General features: G+C 55.7%; 1 protein-coding gene across 2 annotated transcripts in view; it reads right to left on the bottom strand.

Annotated features, from left to right (window-relative positions):
* The window catches only part of SNAP25 (synaptosome associated protein 25), a 98,278-nt gene extending 92,666 nt beyond the window's left edge, over window positions 1-5,612 (bottom strand). Inside the window, exon 1 of one of the 2 annotated variants that reach the window (XM_034764124.1) lies at window positions 5,361-5,612. The gene's annotated coding sequence lies outside the window, so the exon portion shown is untranslated. The remainder of the gene's footprint in view (window positions 1-5,360) is intronic. The other variant, XM_034764123.1, reaches the window with a different exon arrangement.
* Window positions 5,613-6,929: the final 1,317 nt, after the last annotated feature.

Raw genomic sequence — 6,929 nt, 5'->3', positions numbered from 1 at the left:
GGTTCGCCGCTGCAGGCCAATGGGAGTTGCTGGAAGCGGCAGCCAGTACGTCCCTTGGCCCGCGCTGCTTCCAGCAGCTCCCATTGGCCTGCAGCGGCGAACCGCGGCCAGTGGGAGCCGCGATCAGCCAGACCTGCAGACGGGGCAGGTAAACAAACCGGCCCGGCCCGCCAGGGGCTTTCCCTACACAAGTGGCAACAGCAGTTTGAGAAACACTGATATAGTGGATTCCCCTAAATTTAGATATAGTTAAAGCAGCACAAAAGCTGCATGGAGACCAGGCTTAATTTGCCTTAACAATTCAGTGTTACAGCTAGATCCAAAGCTCATTTAAGTCAGTGGGAGACTTTCCATTGACTTCGGAAAGTTTTGGATCAAGTCCTTACTGCTTAAACCTACAGCTGCATGGTGACTCTCAGTTTTAGGGAAGCTGCTCTGAAAAAAAAAAATCAGTTCTTTTTCTCATTAAAGAGAAATTCCTCAGGGTGATATTTTCAAGAGGACTCAGCATCAGACTAGCTCTGCCCCCACTGAAATTAATGGTAAAACTCCCTAAGGCAACCGCCTTAGGCTAATACTAAGCACTTTTGAAAAACCCACCCTTCTCTTCGCTCCAGTTTACACGGTAAGTTAAATAATATTGATCTGATTTCTTCACAATGCTAGGCCCCTACAGTTCTTGTTGAGTTCGATGGAAGCTGCAAAAAGTGTTCAGCGCCTTTGAAAAATCTGGCCATCTATTTCTCTCTTTTTTTTTTTGGATGTGTGTCCGTCATCCCTTTACAAACTGATTCTCCTGAGTCATCTAAGTCATTGAACACACAGGGAATGTCCTCCTGGCTGACCTCTGTCTGCACTATGCAGAGGTACCAAAAAAAAAGCTTCATTCTAATTTTCACAGCCTTCATCTCTTGGCAATGGGATGGGACATTGTGGAACTCTATTTTGGCAGCTGTGTCTTTTAAAGGTGGACGGCAAGAGTCCCTTGAAACTCCAGAAATGATGCTCCCTTGTCTCTGAATAAATAATAAGACCATCTGTCTGCATAGCAACGCTCATATTTTACCCCCCCCCCTTTGGTTTAGAGCCGCTAGTGTTTTGTGTTCTGAAGAAATTCCTTCTCCTAATGTTACAAAGAGGTTGCCAAATATTTGGGACCAGGCAGGGGGTGAGATTGCCCCTTACCCCCCACGCACACTTCTACTGCAGCATCTTCTTCCTTCTCAGTTAATGCAATTGATCTTAGGAGTCTGGGGTTTCTTTAAAGACACGCAGTGCTACTGAAAGATTTTCCAGCCATGTTTTTCCATCACCTGGCAAAGTATTTTGAAATACGATTCGGGCACAAAAAGACAGTAAAAGCAGCTGGTGGGACACTGCGGAAAGGTGTTAGAACCAGTTTGTGGACTTCAATAACTCAGCCCGGGACTGGATTCCTGACCCTCTTCAGAGAGGCAACACTTTCGTTTCTCCCTTCCCCTTCTCCACTCTCTCCTAACTCCTTTTGCCTTTCCTGTTCTCCTTCTTTTGCTCGTTTTTACTCCTTGTCTCTCCCAGGATCAGTGTGTTCCCCGCTAAGCACACTGCGGTCTCGTTCTCCCCTCCCTGGCAGTCACACATATCCCGTGGCCCCTGAACAGACTTGCTGGACTCCCGGCTCTTGCCAGGAAGGGGCTTCAGTCATGTCATTCCACCCTGCCAACCGCAGCTCCCGGCCAGAGTCACGGTGCCAGTGAAAGATGAAACTGCTGCCACGTCAGCACTGAAGTTTGAACCACATTTTCTGCCTCTGGCACTGGCCAGCAGGGAAAAATTACAGTGCTTAATTTGTAATGAAAGATGCCCAGGCTCAATTAGGTTCAGGGGCTCAAGCAATTTTTTTACTTTTATAATTGAGCTGGCAAGCCCAGAGATGTAGGGGCTATGAACTGCCACCCAGAGGTGCTGGGGGGGGGGAGGGAGTATGAACTGCCAAGCCCAGAGGTGACAAGAGCTCGGCCCTGCTGGCACAAATTAAGCCCTGGAAAATTACCTTCCCTGCAAGGCACTGGTAAAGCAGCGCTCTCCCCCAACCCCTTTGGTAGGTACATTTCCAAGCCTTGCCTGCTCTGAGTAAAACCAGGCTGGAGCATGGTCAGCCTGGAGGGGAGAGCAAACCCATCCTCTTCATGCCAGTGTCACCCACCCAGTGCAGGCAGCAGACAGAACCCAGCCAGCACATGGGCAATTTCCTGCCAAATCCTGCATTTGTCCAAAGGCTGGAGCAAGCTCAGGGTAAGACAGGGAGGGGGTTCTCCCTACCTCCTAGAAGCGCTCTTTGATCTCCCACATCTCCAGGGTAGCCTGCCCAGTGCTGGGTTTACAATAGCGTCAGTGATGCCATGGAGCCGGGCCCATGCTCAGAAGGGACCCTGGCCTTCTCTGCTTCCACTACACCCCAAGGCCCTGCCAGCCCCCTCCACTTGCTCCTCTTGGTCTGCCCACTGGCCAAGGGTTCCTCTTCACCCCCTGGCCCCACGTGCCAGCTTCTCTCTGCCTCCTGGCCGGATCCCAGTGCACCTCCAGCTCCAGGCAGTCTCTGCTTTCCACCACCTGGGGGGCCCCACCTGTCTCCCTGGAGCTGAGCTGCCCGGGACTGGTGCAGAAGCCTGGCCAGTCTCAGCCAATTGGGGAAGGGCAGTGTGGGGGGCTTGGCTGGACCCCTCCATGCAAGTGGGTTCTGAGAGAGCCCAGCCGGGACAGGCCCTGGCCTGGCTGATCACGCCACCCCTGAGGGGCCAGGGCGATTCCCCGCCCTGGGACCAGCCCTGGCTGTGCTGCCGGCCGGGAGGCAGGGCATGCGGAGTTGGTCTCTGGAGGGCCTGGGCGGGTGGGGGGGGGGGGGGGAAGAAGGGGAGAGGTTCCTGGGCTGTGAGGGAGCTGGAAAGATCTCTGTGAGTGGAGGTTCTGTGTGGGGTGTTGGGCAGTTGTGGTGATGTGCAGGGCGCTGTGCATTTGTGGCACGGTCGGAGAGGACGCTGGGCATAGCGAGTCTGTGGGGGCTCTGGTCATAGGGAATCGGGGGTGTGTGTATTCCAGTGTTGGGCAGCATGGGCCCACCCCGGAGGGGAAGGGGCACGCTGGCAGCACAGGGCCGGGCGGGCCATTGTGCATCTGGCAACTGCCGGTTTGTAAATAGTGCCCTTGCACTGGGCCGGGCAGAGCAGGGCCGCCCCTGCCATGCCATGCCCCCGGCCGGCCCCTCACTCCGGAGACTGACCCCCCTGTGCCATGCCCCCAGGGGGCTCACAGATATGTTTGGCGCCAGGCCCACAAAAGGTTAATCCGGCCCTGAGCCTGCCTGGCAGACGCAAGTGACACTGAAGAGGCTGGTAAGCGTGATGCGGGGTGAATGTGGGATCAAGGGCGCTGGAAGAGTGTGTGTGTGTGTGTGTGTGTGTGTGTGTGTGTGTGTGTGCTGAGAACCATTGAACCAAACTGCAACCCCTGTATATGGTGGGAACCCCTTCAAGCCAGGGGGTGCAGCAGCCCCCCTAGTTCCAGCCCCTGTGCATGGGATGGTGGCTTTCTCCTGGGGGCCCGCTCAGCCAGTCTCTGGCGCTCCTCCAGCCCCCCCCCCAGGAGATTGCCTCCACCGCTGCAGGAGTCAAGGCAACGTGACGTGCAGCAACTCGCCCGGGTTTTCCGAGCAGCCCGGGGGCAGAGAGACAGAGAGAGAGAGACGCTCCCCCGAGCGTGCCCTTAAAAACGTGACCGCCCCCGCCCCCGCCCCCGCCCCCTGCCTCGGGCGCCACTGCAGAGCCCCCACCCCGCCCACGCGCCGGGAGCCGAGCCGGCCGCGCGCCGCGCTCCTGCCCGCCCCGGGAAGCGGCCGGGAAAGGGGGCAGCCGCGCGCCAGGAGCTCGCCTCTGACGCAGCAACGCAAGAGAGCGGGCGGGACGTGCCGCGGGAGCGCAGCCCTATGAAGTTGAACCAGCGTTGCACACCCGGTCCTTTCCCCTACCCTGCGGAGACCTCCCCTTGCTCACCCCCCCATCCCCCCGCAAAGTTACCCACTTCCTTTGCAACGGGCCTGGGCTCTCCCCCAGGAAATGGCAGGGTTTGGGCTGCAGCCGCGCCAATGCCCGGGCAGTCCAGCAAATGGGTTACATAAGCCGGCACGCTCCGCTAGCAGAGCTCTGCAGTGCCCAGGCTCCGGGGCACGGGCTGCAGGCAGCATGGACTCCCCCTCCCCCCTCCTTTGGTGGGGTGTTAATTCATAGTTCAATGGACGCCCTCGCCTGGGTTGTGTTTCGAGCAAGACAAGGGATCTGCCCCCGCGCACGGGCGTGAGAGCGACTCTGGCTTAGGACACACAAGGGCCCAAGGGCACATCCGCGAACCACAACTACTGCCCGGTCCCCGGTTCGAGCCCCGGATTAGCAATTAACGCCGTTCAGCGCAGGAGTGCACCGAGGACAAGCGAGCAGCCCGGAGTCACACGCGTGGGCGCGCACACTCGTGTTATGGGGCCCCCGGGCACGGCTCGGCAGGCATGCCCCTGGGTGGAGAGGAAGGCAGGTACTGCTGGATTCAGAAAGGGGGCGTGGGGTGGCGAAGGGGGTGGAGGAAGGGAACTGGCGAGCAATTGATTTGGGCAAACGGCTCAGTTGCCGGGCTGCTGGCGGCAGAGGAAGATATAAATAAGATCCGGACGGGCGCATCCCCCCCCAAAGCCTGCTGCTGTAGAGGTGGGTGTGGAAGGGCGAGTGAGGCAGGGGGGCGCCTCACCCTCCCAAGCACTTTGCAACGTATGTCACAGGGACGCTGCTCCCTTTGCACCCCGCCAGCGCTGCCCCCCGGCTCTGCACCGGTGCCCCCCCCCCCCCCCCCCCCCCCCCGCGCCACCGTCCCAGGTGCTGAGCGGCACATCTCGGACTCTGCCGCTCTCCGAGGTGCTGAACCGGGCTCGGCCTCTGCGGGCGAGCGCCGCTGTCCCAGGTGCTGACCCAGCCGCTGCTGCAATGTGCACAGGGCAGCCGAGCGGAGATGGAGGCTGCTGACCCCAGGGAAAGAGGCGCAACCTCCTTATTCCCCAAAGCCGGGGAGGGGGGGGGGAATAATGCAACTGCTATTTGTTCTCCTGTCCCCCCAGTGCAGAACCGCCAGCTCCATTGCCCCTTGGGTGGAAAGGCGCCACGATCAATCCCAGGAAAACAGGGCTTTATAAATAGCTTCCCCCCTCCCCGCCCCCTTCCGCGGGCAGAAATAACCTGATGTGGAGGTTACCGCTCTCCTCCCAGCCTGCAGCAGCCCTGCCTGCCCCGTGCCCGGGGCTCTAGGCAGGGGACAAAGGGCTCTGTCCAGGCGCGCTCCCTTACCTTGGCTTCTGCGGAGTCCGGTGCAGGCAGCCCGGCGGCGGGTTCTCAGCCCCTGGGCTGCGGCTGCGGCTGGGAGGGAAGGACAGTCGCTCCTGACCTCCCCAAGCCTCCTTCTTCAATGGAACGGGAGCTGTGCCCTCATCAAAGATGGCCGTCCCTTCCCACGTCAGCAGCTTTTAATAGACATCTATCAGGGGGTGGGGGGAGGAGGGGGGAGAGTAGTCTGTGGGAGCCTGAGTCGTCAGATGCTGCTACTGCACTGCAATCCTTTGCATTTCCCCTCCAGTTAATAACAGAGAAAACTGGCCCCAGAATTAGCTCAGCAACCATGTGATGGGCTGTGATCATCCATGTGCAGCATGCAGCCGCTGGTTTTCTGTGTGTGTGTGTGTGCGGGGGCGGGGGGGACGACTGCTGACCGAAGCTTTGCTTTAATCTTTTTTTTTTTTATGGGGAGGGCAGAGAAAGAATGCAGTAGTGGTTTGTTTTCGCCAAAGGGGTGGTCCGAAGAGGGTATCCCTGTGAAGTCTCTGGTACTCCATATATGGCCAGTCTACGTTGGTTGCTATCTTTGTATGTGATTTCTTCGTCGTCGTCTTTTTTTTTTTCCAGAGCATCATGTCAGGGGGTCTTTGTGTAGTAATCTGATCATTTCCCCCCCTCAAAGCAAAACCAACCAAATAACCAGATTTAAAGACACACGACAGAGTTGATCGTTTGGGGGGAAACATCATCAATTAAAACAAACCCACCCCCAGCAGGGATAAAAATGGTTAATCCGTTCCAAGAGAAACAAGGTCTTATTTATTATTAATTAATGGAACGATCATTTCAGAGCACATCCTATTTGGAACAACTCTCTTAGTTAATTTGAATTTTAAAAGTGGAAATCAAAATGCACAGAAGAGTGCTTTGGTTTCATACAAAATGTTGGCTGTTTTTAAATAAAGTGCTAGGGTCTCCCTCATGCCATCGACTATAGCGCCAATTTTATTCTATACAGATTGATATGATTTCTTATGGACCCATCCAGACCTAAAATTAAAACAAATATAAGACAAGAGGCTTCATTAATTTCCCAGCTTCAGACATTCTTGTAACCAGAAACGATTTGGTAACTGCTCAGTGCACACATTAAATCCTGACACTCAATTCACAGGCTTTTTTTTAATAAAGTGTGGATATTGTTGAGTCAAAATGCAATTCCCAGATTAGGGATAATTCTAGCCTAATCAAATTCATCTGGCGTGGCAGGGAAAACCCGGAGAGAGATTAAATGCTATGCAGCTGTATTTGCATCTCCTATTATGGTTGTCTGGTGGAGTGAGTGGGAGAGAACAGAGAAATGCGGGTGATTTCTCCTCCCATGCTCTGTTGTGCCCCACAGAAAAACGTGATTGTCGATCGTGCCTGGCAATCACAGCAGCTCCTACCCCCTCGCACAAAAATATGTCCTCGTTTAAATAAGACATCAAAAGTTTGCTAATTATACCACAAAGAATTTCTCAGACAAGAGGGGCTCTCTGATACATGACAGTATCTAATAGTCTATGCACACGAAAGACTCAG

The sequence above is a fragment of the Trachemys scripta genome, chromosome 3, assembly GCF_013100865.1.
Source record: "Trachemys scripta elegans isolate TJP31775 chromosome 3, CAS_Tse_1.0, whole genome shotgun sequence".
Taxonomy (NCBI): domain Eukaryota; kingdom Metazoa; phylum Chordata; order Testudines; family Emydidae; genus Trachemys; species Trachemys scripta.
Note: the sequence above shows the minus strand (reverse complement) of the source record. Positions and strands in the feature narration are given on the sequence as shown.